Source organism: Pongo abelii, chromosome 3 (assembly GCF_028885655.2).
Source record: "Pongo abelii isolate AG06213 chromosome 3, NHGRI_mPonAbe1-v2.0_pri, whole genome shotgun sequence".
Classification (NCBI taxonomy): domain Eukaryota; kingdom Metazoa; phylum Chordata; class Mammalia; order Primates; family Hominidae; genus Pongo; species Pongo abelii.
In genome coordinates this window covers 207,320,741-207,333,316 of record NC_071988.2, presented here as the reverse complement: position 1 = coordinate 207,333,316, position 12,576 = coordinate 207,320,741, and positions in this window count along the sequence as shown.

Genomic DNA, 12,576 nt, shown 5'->3' with positions numbered 1-12,576 from the left:
CAAGGAACACCTGGCCTGCCCAGGATGGAAAACCACTTAAAGGCATTCTTAAACCACAAACAATAGCATGAGTGATCTGTGCCTTAAGGACATGCTCCTGCTGCAGTTAACTAGCCCAACCTATTTCTTTAATTCGGCCCATTCCTTCGTTTCCCATAAGGGATACTTTTAGTTAATCAAATATCTACAGAAACAATGCTAATGACTGGCTTGCTGTTAATAAATATGTGGGTAAATCTCTGTTTGGGGCTCTCAGCTCTGAAGGCTGTGAGACCTCTGATTTCCCACTTCACACCTCTATATTTCTGTGTGTGTGTCTTTAATTCCTCTAGCACCGCTGGGTTATAGTTTCCCAGACTGAGCTGGTCTCAGCATGCAGCAACCAGAGAGCCCAGAAATGGTCAAAGTGCCATAAATGCAGCATGTGCTGTCAGAACAGCAATCCTAGTCTTTCCTTATTTTGGAAGTTATAAAATATTTCAAATGCACAGGAAAATATACAGAAAGATATAGCAGGTGCTCATTCACCTACTGCCTAGATTCCATGATGATAACATTTTGCTGAATTTGCTTTAGCTCTTTTCTTTCTTTTTTTTTTTAAAATGGAGTCTTGCTCTGTCCCCAGGGTGGAGTACAGTGGCATGATCTCAGCTCACTGCAACCTCCGCCTCTCAGGTTCAAGCAAATCTCCTGCCTCAGCCTCCCAAGTAGCTGGGACTACAGGCATGCACCACCACAGCTGGATAATTTTTGTATTTTTAGTAGAGATGGTGTTTCACCTTGTTGGCCAGGATGGTCTTGAACTCCTGATCTCAAGTGATCTGCCCACCTCAGCCTCTCAAAGTGCTGGAATTACAGGCACGAGCCACCACGCCTGGCCTAGCTCTTTTTTTCCTAAGAAATCAAACTTTACAGATGCTACTGAAGCCCCTTTGCATCCTGCCTGGTCACACACCCAAGATCACTCCCCACATCACTATAGTTCTTAAGAAGCCTTTATTTCCATTCTCCTTGTCTCCGTAGTTGGCCTACTAGGATGAAAATACAACCCATATTATACATTCATGCACACACGTACACACACAGAGGGCAGAGTGAAAATGGTACATGAAAATGTTCACAGTTGATTTTGACAAAATTTGAGGATTTTTTTCTTTGCCCTTGTATGTATTTTCTACATATTCTCACTGGTCATATATTTAAGTAATGATGAGTAATGATAAAGTAACAAATAACTAAAGATTAGTGACAAAAATGTGGTTAAATAAAAACATCTGTTACCATTTGCAAAAATAAATGTTATGTGGCATGCGTGAAAAATATGCTAAGGTTCTTCAAATTCCCATCATAGTAGATCCTAGATGGATCATGCTGTGCCAATCAGTGAGGTCCTACTCTTAAGCTCCTGGTAGCTTCCTCAGCCAGAAGGCAAAAATCAGTAAGAAAACAATGAGGCATAGATAAACTAACAATTGGATATCGAATTAACTTTTAGAAGATGATTACCATGGACTTTGACATTCTATAAAGCTGTTATTATATCAGCAAACACCAGGAGTAGCAAAATGTGCATCTAATAATAAACAGCAGCATCTGGCCCCACACGACCCTTGGTCCTGGTTCATCGGTGTGGTGCCAGCATGTACAACCATACACAGCAATTCTGCAGTCCGGCCTCTTCCACAGTTCTTCAGTCCTGTTCCCACTTTTCTCTGGTTCTTCAGAAATGGCCCCCTGTGCTCTGGCCTCTTACACTGGAATAGACCTGAGGCCTGGGACTGAGCTCGGGGAAAACAGGCTGAACCATTCTCCTGACCCACTTTGATTCCGCTGTTCGCACTGCCTGAACTTGGTGAAAGGAGATTCCATCAGCCCCTTGTGGCTTGCACAAGCTCTGCTTTGTAGTTAGGGTTGAATCTTCCTCTTGCTAGAAGTGTTTACTTGCTGTGTTCCATCATCTTGTCCACGTGTCTTTCAGAATCTCTTGAAAATGGGTGGTCTAAAAGGTTAGGGTATTCCCATTTGTCATGTCATTTCTTAGCATACCCAACATCTCAACATTTGTCATCATCAGTGAACACTCAGTTAGACATAACTTACTTCAAGACCTTTTAACTCAAGGGAATAAATATTTCATCCACTCTTATAGTGAATGATAAAATGCCTTGGGGGCCAGAGTGAAAGGCAATGTCCTGACCTATCCCTCCCAAAGGGAGAAGGTGAGTGAGGAAAGACCCCTGTGCTCTTCCACAGGCCACAACAACTTTGAACTTATGAGTCCTTTTCTGAACCTCATTTCCGTAATGACAAGGGAATTTGGTAAGCACATCCTTGGATCCGAATCCTGACCACTGGGGAATCATTCTGCATAGCCCTCTTACCTGTGTATGGGGAAAACCAACAGTGCGGGAATGAATAGCTGGGATTACCATTGTGTTTGTTATTCAACTGGTGGTTGGTATGGTCAATAATAAGGATTTCTAGCACATGAGAAGAGCCTAACAGAGGCCGTCTTTGTCAGATACTGTATATGTTACTGAGCTATATGCCAGGAAGAGATAGCCACCAACCCAGCAAGTGTGGGACTTACTAGACTTGTAAATTTTAGGGCTACTCTTCCTTCCTGTTTTATTAAGTCTTTGTTTATGTTGCTGTCAAGTGAGTTTCTATCACCAAGAGACATTTCAAATTCCATCAGCTCTCCCCTCACTACCATAGTTTCTTTGAAGGACTTAGCTATATACTGGTATGACCCATCTGGTTCTAAAATTAGGCAGCAATCTAGGCCCCTTAAGCATGTAGATCCTTTATGTTTCATGTAGTTTAATAGAACTACTGGGGGTGGATGCTTGTGTTGCCAGAGTACTTTCTTTCTTTCTTTCTTTTTTTTTGAGACAAGATCTCAAAAAATCTCTGTCGCCCAGGCTAGAGTGCAGTGGTGCCATCATGGCTCACTGCAGCTTGACCTCCTGGGCGCAAGTGACCCTCCTGCCTCAGCCTTCCAAAGAGCTGGGACTACAGGCACAAGCCACCACACCCAGCTAAGTTTTGTGGTTTTTGTAGAGATGGGGTTTCGCCATGTTGCCCAGGCTGGTCTTGAACTCCTGGGCTCAAGTGATCTGCCCACCTCTGCCTCCCAAAGTGCTGGGATTACAGGCTTGAGCCACTGCACCTGGCCAGAGTTCTAATTGTTAGCTCTTGGGAGAAAACTAAGAATCATCTAATTGAAACCCCTCATTTTATTGAAGAGGAAATCAAGTCCCAGCAAATTGGCATGACTTAGCTCTACTTAACTCATTGTGACACTTAGTTGGATCAACATTACAGAAAAAGGAATGCATAATATCTAATTTTTGCCCAGTATATTAATATGAAATACACCCTACAGCTATGTTGACTTCTTGGGTTGTTCTAAATTCTTCAAGATCACTATAATTTGGAGTTTCTGGTAATTTTAATATTTTATGTAATTCACATAAAAATTGGAACGTAATACTCAGATTCCTTCTATTAAAACTGAATTAAATCAGTATTTAGAAAATATGTAAAGCTTCATTTATTCTTTTTTTCTTCAAAAGTTACTTAAGATAAATAAAAATTTGGTTTCCAAACACTATCAGGCAGCAGAAAAAAGAATTTGAAGATTTAGATGAAAGGAACTTCAGATGCCTCCTCCAGGAATATATGTACTTCCTTTTAAAGAGGTAAGAAAGCTTACATTGTTTAAAGAGTTTTTTTAAGGTAATGTGTTGTACTGTCCTTCTTTACTACAGTTTTTCTTTGAAAATGTATGCTTTTCTAAAGAATAAATTATCATATAGTTTGGGAGAACAAATAGATAATTTTTAAGGAAAATTAAATATCATAATTTATAATTATGCATAATTTATGCATGCATTCATTTGATGGAGTTTATTGAAAACACTTTATTATTTTTCAATTTGCTTTTCTATAAAGCCCTTGCAAAAGTGTTCAGACATAGAAAAGTCAATGGCATAAAACAGAGCTAGTAGCTTATTTCTACATAGTCACATATTTATCCTAGCTCCTTTCACAATTCCACGTCTCATTGTTCCATTACAAGTAGGACTCACAATATTTTAAAGGTCATCCTCAGTCATCCTGAAATGACATGAGGAGAGAACTGTATTCTTTGGGAAACACTGATCACAAACCAAGAAAAGGCCCTGAACTTCAGGGATTTTGTAAGACATTGTGGCCACTCACCAAAATCTGTTTTCCCAATGCCAAAAATGAGCCCCTCTAGGAGTGGTGACAGCTGTTTCAAGATGCGTTCTCAGATGCTCATCTGTGATTCAGACATACTTGTAGATAGAGGAGGGGCAAAGGTAAGATAGCCCTGGCAGGCCCATCAGTAGCCCGAGTCCCTGTGTGTGGTTATCCACGGCTTCACAGCTTAGCTTTCTGTTAGGCCTCAGAATGAGAGCTGTTGGTGACTCATTAATGCTAACCATTGATTCCTGTGTCCCAGGTTGAGACTCAAAGGACAACATGGCAAGAAATACCAGTGTCACTTGTGATTTCTCCCCAGTAGGAAATACTCTTCTGTTCCTCTCTGGCCACTCTGTCCTCACAGGGAGTGACTTCTTACCCTGTCCCTAAAACTCATGATATAGACCCTGGACCCCTCATTCTTTCTCCTCAGTGACAAAGGTCTATAGTTCATATATTTTAAAAACTACTCTTTCGTTTATAACCTAATTTTTAAAATGCTATTTAAGTTGTTCTCCAAAACAATTTCACTGAATATTTAAAAACACGTTTGGAAAACTTAAGCACTACAGTTTTACAGCAGCTGTCTAGGAACTTAGTTTGGACGCATGAGAAAGATGGTCAAGAATCAAGAGCAGTGATGGGGTCTTGGGTACCCAGGGGTACACTGGACTGTTTAGGTAGTAAGGATAGTCTGAGAGGTGGCTTCAGAGGTCGGGATTAAGTGTTAGTTTGTCAGTCCTTTATTATAAAATGGATCGTGTCCATTTTCACCTCTCATTAGAAGGCGCGCGCATGTGTGTGTGTGTGTGTGCACGCGCTCACTCGCACTTCCTTTTCCCCTTGAATTTCTCCTTGGTGCTGTTAAGTGTATACTTAATGCAATGGTTTTTGGAAGGGGTGGGGTGGCGAGTAATAGCTGCCTTGAAAACCTCATGAGCTCCCCCTGCTGTTTTGCAGCTGACAATACAAGTCCCTTCTATTTTAACTCCCAGAAGCACAGAAGAATGAAAGAGAATCCCTCGTGGGTTTGTTTGATCTAGGAGGCAGATGAATACTTGTCAGCTTTCTCCTGAAGGTTTACGAAATCATAGAGGAAAGGGAGAGTTAGCATATGATCTGGGCTATCACTTAACCTAGGGCACCGGAGCTGTCCCCCTCATTCGATCTAAGTAGCGGGTCTATACCACTTTTGAATACCTGCCAATGAAGAATAAAGAAACATATTATGAAGTTACATCAGATCTGAAATGAAATGACTGAAACCTGGAAGATGTGTTTCTAGTCATTTCATTTTTTAGTCTGTAAATATTTGGAAAAAAAATAATATATTTTTAAAATATGCCATTGATACAGTTTCTGTTGTGTTTAAGTTTTTTCTCCAACACTTCTTGAAACTTTATATGTGGCTTGATTTAAATTAACTTAATTTAATTTAAATTAATTTAGTGTGAATTTTCAGTGAGAATTAAATATCACACAGAAATCACCTTTGTTAATCAGTATTTTTTCATATAAGTGTATAAGTTATCAAGTATCATTTAACATCACAAATGAAAAGTATCAGAAGATATGCATTTATCAGATTACAAATATATATGATGAAACACGTACTAGTCACCAGGCATGGGGTAGGTCCTGGGGATATGATAGTGACCAAAACAGAGGTTTCAGTCTTTGTGTATCTTATAGTCTATGAAGGGAGGCATTTATGTAATAAAACACTCAAATAAATATATAGCTTAGCATTATGAGTTACTTTTGAATATGACACCAAAAGAACAAGCAATAGAAAAAAATAGATACATTGGGCTTCAAAATTAAAAACTTTTATGCATCAAAGTACACTCTCAAAAGAGTGAAAAGCCAACCCACGGAATAGAAGACAACACTTGCAAATCATATATCTGATAAGGAGCTAATGTTCAGAATATAGGAAGAACTCTTACAACCCAACAGCAAAAAAGCACAGGCAAAGAACTTGAATCTCTGCTTTTAATTATTTTGTGTATATACCCAGAAGTGGAATTGCTGGATCATACAATAATTCAATGTCAATTGAATAGACATTTCTCCAAAAATATTCCAATGGCCTATAAGCACATAAAAAGATGTTTAACATTAATGGAATGTTTGATTTGCATCAGAGAACTACAAGTCAAAACTACAATGAGACTCTACTTCACACCCATTAGAATAGCTATAATTAAAAAAAAAACAGAAAATAATAAGTGTTGGTGAGGATATGGAGAAACTGGAACCCTCTGCATTGATGGTGGGAATATAAAATGGGGCAACAATTACGGAAAACAGTATGGGGGTTCCTCAAAAAATTAAACATGGAATTATTGAATGATCCAGCAATTCCACTTCTGGGTATATACACAAAAGAATTAAAAGCAGAGATTCAAACAGATATTTGTATATCCATGTTTATAACAACATTATTCACAATAGCAAGAAGATGGAAACCTCGTAAGTGTCCATTAATGGATAAAGGGATAAACAAAATGTGGTATATAAATACAATGGAATATTATTCAGCCTTGAAAAGGAAGGACATTCTGATATATACTACAACCTGGATGACCTTAAAGAAATTATGCTAAATGAAATAAGCCAGTTACAAATGAGCACCTTTTTTTGTTTTGTTTTGTTTTTGAGACAGAGTCTCACTCTGTTGCCTAGGCTGGAGTACAGTGGCATGACCTTGGCTCACTGCAACCTCCACCTCCCAAGCTCAAGCAATCTTCCCACCTCAACATCCTGAGTAGCTAGGACTACAGGAGCACACCATCATGTTCAGGTAATCGTATTTTTTGTAGAGATGGGGTTTCACCATGTTGGCCAGGCTGGTCTCAAACTCCTGACCTCAAATGATCCACCTGTCTTGGCATCACAAAGTGCTGGGATTATAAGCATGACCTCTGCACCTATTTCAAATGAACAACTATCATATGCTTCCTCTTACATGAGGTTCCTAGAGTAGTTTCATCCATAGAGACAGGAAGTAGAATGGTGGTTACCAGGGGGTTGGGCTAAGTGGGAATAGGGTGTTAGTGTTTAATGGATACAATTTCAGTTAGAGAAGATGAAAAAGTTCTGGAGATGGATGGAGGTGATGGTTGTGTTACCAAATGCAAGGGCTTTGATCTAGGTCCTGCTGCTCGCCACACAGAAAGCCAACCGCTGAGACAGCGAGTATTGCCAGGAGGAAGCTTTAACTAGGTGCTACAGCTGAGGAGATGGGAGCTCAGTCTCAAATCCATCTCCCTGATCAACTAAAACTAGGGCTTTATACAGCAGGGAAGAAATGTAACCATGTATGGGAAAACAGGAACTTGGAAGGGGTAAGGAACCCATCATGGTGAATGAGGGGCCTGGATCTCATTGTCCGGATGTAGTGATCTGGTGAGTTTCAGTTCTTTGATACTTTTTGAGAGGCCTGGGAGTCCTTTCCTGAAGAAGAAACTCAGATAAAACAAATGTAAGTTTTAAGCTTTAAGACCACAAGGGTCTATTTCTATGTTTATCAAAAACAACTGACCAACCAACCAAACAAACAAACAAAAAACTGTCTATGGGACTATTGGGTCTGTTTCAGTTGCACAGCAATGTAATGCCACAGAACAGTTCACTTAAAAGTGATTAAAACGACAGATTTTATATTATGCATGTTTTGAGACAGTTTAAAATAATTACGGTAAGTAATTTGAAGGAGAAAAAAACAACAGGTTTCTACCACCAGATATTTGGGTGGGTAAGGGGAGGTGGTCCAGGAAAGCCTTGCTGACACCTGCTGGTGAGCGTGGTGAGGGGAGTGGGACGGGCGTTGTAAGGCCTGTGCTGACAAGGCCTGGAGTGCTCAGAGGCACCAGAGGAGACCAAGGTAGGAGGTGCAGAGGCAGCAACGTGGGGAGCAGAAATGCCACGAGCGTAGGGAGGAGGGCAAGAGTGGAGCACAGTCCTGTCGCTGTGGGGAGGAGCTTGGGTTTTACCTGCAGCAATGAGAGGTTAAACACTGTCTAAGCTCCACCTAAATAGGCCACTCAGACTGCTATGTGGGAAACAGATTCTGAGAAGCCAAAAATGTAGCCCGGGAGGCTGGTTAGGTGGCTGTGGCAAAGGTAAGAAATAGTGGCTTGAACTATGAGAGTATCACAGGATATGGAGACAAGTGGAAAGATTGAAGGTTTTGGTGATGGACTGCAAGGGGAAGAGGGAGAGGGAGGTGCCCAGGCCGATGGAGTGTCAGTGCTATGGTAGGCAGAACTGAGTGCCTGGCTCAGTCTGCTCTGAAAATTACGATCTGTTATTCCACTTGCAGAAAAATGAATTGACAAAGTACTTTTAATTCTTCAAAAAATAATGCTCCATAAATCTAAATTATTAGGATGGCAGTTCAAAGCTATCCACTACCCGGATCAAACTTCATTTCTGATCAGCTGGATCATAGGATACGACAATGACAGTAATGGGTAATAATTGTGATATTTTAAATGTCTCTGGGCCAAAAGTGCATTCAGAAGTTAAAAGGTGATCTCCAGCTGCATGTCAGAATTGTAAATGAGGTCACTGGAGCAGTTTTAAACTTTCAAGTTAATTTTTTTCCTTCAATGTGACTGAAAGTAGTATTTGGGAAATGAATGGGGAAGAGGTTGAGGTATCTGAGTGAAAAAGAGAATCGCTGTCTATTCACTTTGTAGGTGAAGTGTCAGAGTGAATAGACTGGACTGGAAACTCCCACCTCAAAAAGCCAGAGAGCTCTGCCTAAGGAAGTGAGACGAGGTAGTCACTCTTGTCCAAGTCAGAGGAACCGATTAGCGTTGTGAGCTCTTAGAGCCAATAGGGGTGTGAGGGGGCCCAGAGAGCATGTCTGTGACTGGTGGCCCAGGACAGGATGCAACAGGAACGTGGGAGGCGGGCAGACAGGCGAGGCTGGGAACAACTCTGAAGGGGCCAAAGTGAAATGAAGACTTATTAATACTTCATTCCAGTTGTTCAGAAACAAAGCACTCAGTTTAACCAAACAGATGAAACCTGAGTCTGCGCCAGCCTCTGGACCCAGCTGCAGGAATAGAGAAGACGGAGGAACATAACAGAGCTCACTACAGCTCCACCAGCAGCAATATCCTCCCTCTGTGACTGTCCAGGCCAAGTAGCCAATATATTGATCCAACAGATGGATTGTAAGGAAATGATGAAGATGGAAGGGCAATGTGTGGATTAGAAGAGAGCTGAAAAACATGCCGAACGCTTTCAAATGAGCGAGACAAAAACTGGACTCTCCAGGGATGCATTTGGGTGTTAAAACTGTGTTTTAAAAACATCCATGGAAATGATTACCATAAAAATCAGGATAGTGGCTAGCTAGTTGGGGAGAAAGAGGTTGTGGTTGGGATGAGGTCACAGGGAGGGGGCAAAGTTCTGTCTTGACCTGGGTGGTGGTTACAAGGCTGTTCACCTTAAGATAAATCATTAAGCCACTATTTGCTTTGTGTGGTTTCCTGTATCTTTGTTTTATTTTATAATAAAAAGATGTTTTAAAGTGTTTAGTTCTTATGAGGCATTGCATTCTCTTTATTCTGTTCTCTAACACTCAAAATCCTATCCCCATAACTTAGCAGTGCAATTTGGCCGTGTTTACATCAGGCCTATTTTGTTTTATTAATTTATTTATTCATTTAAAAATAGAGACAGGATCTTGCTATGTTGCCCAACCTGGTCTTGAACTCCTGTCTTCAAGTGATCCTCCCACATCAGCCTCCCAAAGTGTTGGGATTACAAACATGATCCACCATGCTTGGCCTATTCTTTTGTTTTTGTTTTTGTTTTGTTTTTTTGAGACAGAGTCACTCTGTCGCCCAGGCTGGAGTGCAGTGGCACAATCTTGGCTCACTGCAACTTCCACCTCCTGGGTTCAAGTGATTCTCCTGCCTTAGCCTCCTGAGTAGCTAAGATTCCAGATGGCCACCACCATACCTGGCTAATTTTTGTATTTTTAGTACAGATGGAATTTCACCATGTTGGCCAGCCTGGTCTCGAACGCCTGACCTCAAGTGATCTGCCCTCTTCGGCCTCCCAAAGTGCTGGGATTACAGGCGTGAGCCACTGCGCCCGGCCCCTATTCTTATAGATGTGTAATTTTTATTATTGAAGTCATTGTTTTCGTTTCCATGTCAAGCACACTCTTCCTCAGGATCAATTTCAGTGGCTACCAGAAACCACTCACCTGTGGTTGGATCTTTGAGTTGCTTCCACGCATATGGAAAATACTTATCATTTATTTTGCAGTTTGGAAATTGGCATTTGTGTAATAAAGATGCTATTGCTTTAATTATACACACACACACATAATATATATTTATATATATAATATATTTTATATATATAATATATTTATATATATAATATATTTTATATATATAATATATATTATATATATAATATATTATATATATATAAAATATATTATATATATAATATATATTATATATATATAAAATATATTATATATATATATTTCTTTTTTGGGGATAGAGTCTTGCTATGTTGCCCAGGCTGGTCTCAAACTCCTGGACTCAAGCAATCCTCCCACCTTAGCCTCCCAAAGTGCTGGGTTTACAGGCATGAACCACTGTGCCTGGCCTTAAAGGTACATTTTATCAGAAATAGTAAGAGACTCCATTTTGTGTTGCATTCTTGCTCTACTCAGTTTAACAAAAAAAGAGCCTCATCTTAGAGCTTAAGCTACCACAAGGAATTGCTCCATTGGTCTTTTATAGACAGTTCTTGAGCCCATATTCTGTGCCAGACTCTGTGCTAAGTTCTGGGGTTGAAAAGATGAGTATGATCTAGTGCCCTGTTAAAAAGCTCGGAGATGAGTCAACCATCAAAAATAGTGCAGAATTATGAAACCGAAATAAGTGGATATTGGGCTTCAAATCTTTCTGGAGGAATCCCACGTAAATGCTACAAATACTAGTTCCTATCTCGAGTCTTGCTCCTCTCTAGTTCTTTCTCTACATGGAAACCAGAGATTGAAAGGCATATCTAATAAAGTCTTCCAACAACTCACAGGCCATACTAGACAAACACTAGCTCCTCGAAAGGGCCTCTTGCATGCCTTGGAGCCCTCACAAAGATGTTCTCTTTATCTGAAACCTCTTTCTTCCTTTTCTTTCCCATCTCACCTGGTTAATTCTACATTTTCTTCTGCTATCAGCTGAAATGCAACTTTCTCTGCCTCACCTCAACCAGTGGAGAGCCTCTGACCTGGATCCCCTCTGCCCATGCCCCAGAGTTCCTCTTTTGGACGTGTCACACTTTAATAATTACTTACTGTATTTAATGCCTTCCTCAATAGCCTCTAACTGCTATCAGCACATTGCTTGCCTTGCTTCCATTCCTCTCAGTCCTGGCACGCGCAGGCACTTAACATGCATTTGTTAAATGAATGGCAGGGGTCGTGCACAGATTATGAAGAGGAACAGATAGCAGTGCCTCATGGGGATCGGGAGGAGAGCAGGTGGAGCATCAGAGGAAGCTTCCCAAAAGAGATGGAGACTACGCCCTAAAGAGGAAGCTGCAGTTCGCCAGGTAAAGAAGGGAGGTGAGGCTGCTGGGGTGGTGGTGGGATGACTCGAGACGGAGGAGTCTCTGCAAAGGCCGGGGAGAGCTCGGCAAGTTCAGGCAACTGAAGGTATTCTAGTCGACAGAATCGTCAGGGAGTGGAATGGGCCAGTGACCCTTACCATGTAGAAAGACTTGGTTTACTGGAAGGATGCTGCACACAGAGCTGTGATCCAACACCTCACACCCCGGTACACGTGCAGCCCTGCTGGGGACAGACGCAGCATTGTGTCATTTCAGATCCCTTGTCTCTCTCAGGTGGGATGTTTATGGGGAAAAGCCTTCACCAGCTTGATTCCTCTCATGCTGGATTGACCAGCAAGGACTATCTCAAGGTGATTTTGACTGGCCGTCAACGTCTTGGACGAATCTGAGTGTGAAATGCCGGGAAAGCGGTAAGATGGAAGGTGAGTCAGATCTAGGGGAGAAGGAAAGTTAGATATGTGTTTGTATTTATTCATAAAATGATATACTGTTTTCAAAAAACAAGAATTTAAAAATTACTCAGTTTATGTGTCTGTGTGGACTATCTTTTAAAGGAAACACAAAGAACTGACACTAGTGACTGCTTCCTGGGATGGGCACTGGATGGCTGGGGACAGACACCAGAGGAAGACTTACTTGTCACCACATACGCTTTTGTATGTTTAACATTTTGTCCCATATAAGTGTATTAGCTACTGAAGATGTATTTTAAAATTAGTGTGTGCA